Raw genomic sequence first — 1,673 nt, forward strand, 5'->3', positions numbered from 1 at the left:
CCGCCAGACAAAGCCTGACATCCGACATTCCCTGACACCCGACAAACTCCAGAAGCATCCATCGCAGTATAAAAAGGGATGCTTTGTCCCTTATGCAGGTACGCTCACTCCTCATTTCACACTCGTCTCTTACTTTTCGTCCTTTCTCTTTATTTTTTGGGGAAAAAGTAACTGACTTGAGCGTCGGAGGGCCTGACCCGGGGACTTTTTTCTTGGTTTCTGGTCTCTAACGACTGGCGGGATCGTCTGAGAGTGCGCAGGACCTTTGCCCCGTCACCATCCTCCTGTCATCCGCTGGCGTAAGCTCTCACGATGGGTGCCAGATTGACCAGGCTTCGCAGCGACTTTCCGTCAACACCGACTCCAGCACCATCCGCCTCTGTCTGACCCAGCTTCCGGACGGGATCACATGATCTTCCTACTATCCAAAGTGAATTGATCCCATAAACAAACATATAAGAAGCATTCACCTTGAGAACCAAGCGAACATCTAATGATCCGATCAAGCCTCTGATACACAGAAGGCATTAACAAGAAATACTAAACAGATAACTCTCAAGCCATCGATTAAACAACAAAAACCAAAGACTAATCACAAATTTTTATTTTCCGACTCGAAGCATAAAGAAAGCATGAGGGAAAACTCACTTTTATCCTTGTTAGCGAACATAAAGAAATCTACATTGGGAATAAAGTTATAAACTTCGAGTGCAGGATTCAATTAGTTCAGCATAAAATTGCAAAAAACGCAGGCATAAATGCACACCTATCCAAAATTTTAAAAATCGCGTTGGAATTCCAGAGGCAAAAAAATGAAGAATTGCGTTGGAATTCCAGAGGCAAAAATGACAAGTGCATCCATCACAAGAGAACAGAGCCAGTTTCTATGGCTGCAAAAATTTTCTATGTAAGGAATTCTCTATTTGACAGAGCTTGTCTGCCACAGGAATCAATGTTCTATGTGAAACAGTCGATTCGTAGTGTGGGTGAAAATAAATGTTGATCGTAAATACAAATCAGAGCTTCATATGATCTGAATCCTTCTCTCATTTGTTTCTGCTGCAAAGTCGACTGGATCAGCAGCAGCAGCAGCAAGATAAATGAATTCGAATAGCTGTGCCCGTGGTAATTTGTCTCATTTGTGAGAAATTGCATGCGATAGACGAAGGATTTCTGTTCTCAGCTCTCTTCGGCAGCCTATCCAAACAAAAAAACAAAAACTAAAAACTAAAAATAAAAGACAAAAAAATATGAAAAAACCAAAAAAAGAAAAAACACGCAAAACGAAAGGGAAAAAAAAATCTGCGTTTCCTGGTAAAAATGTGTGTAACAAGAAAAGAAAGCGGAAAATGCCGTATAAAACAACTCGCCGTCTGTGGGAATCGAACCCACGACCACGTGGTTAAAAGCCACGCGCTCTACCAGCTGAGCTAAGACGGCCGATATTCTTTAATTATCAGTATTTGATAATATCATTGAAATTAAAGAGTATCCTTACAAATTTTAATCGATAGTTGTATACTCCAATCGGCCCTAGGTCAATTTTTGATAAGTTTAAAATGCCTTGTTAAGTGTTTAGTATTTTCATGTAAAGAGTTGTTGTATTAGAGTAAAGTACCTCTTATGATTTATTAGTCTTTATCATGTTGTGGAGTTATCGTTTGAAATGAACG

At 40.2% G+C, this 1,673-nt stretch overlaps 1 non-coding gene across 1 annotated transcript; it reads right to left on the reverse strand.

The window, feature by feature from the left end:
- Nucleotides 1–1,367: 1,367 nt before the first annotated feature.
- TRNAK-UUU lies at nt 1,368–1,440 on the reverse strand. The gene has a single exon. It is a non-coding gene; the product is annotated as a tRNA-Lys (tRNA).
- Nucleotides 1,441–1,673: the final 233 nt, after the last annotated feature.

Source organism: Zingiber officinale, chromosome 2A (genome assembly GCF_018446385.1).
Source record: "Zingiber officinale cultivar Zhangliang chromosome 2A, Zo_v1.1, whole genome shotgun sequence".
NCBI lineage: Eukaryota > Viridiplantae > Streptophyta > Magnoliopsida > Zingiberales > Zingiberaceae > Zingiber > Zingiber officinale.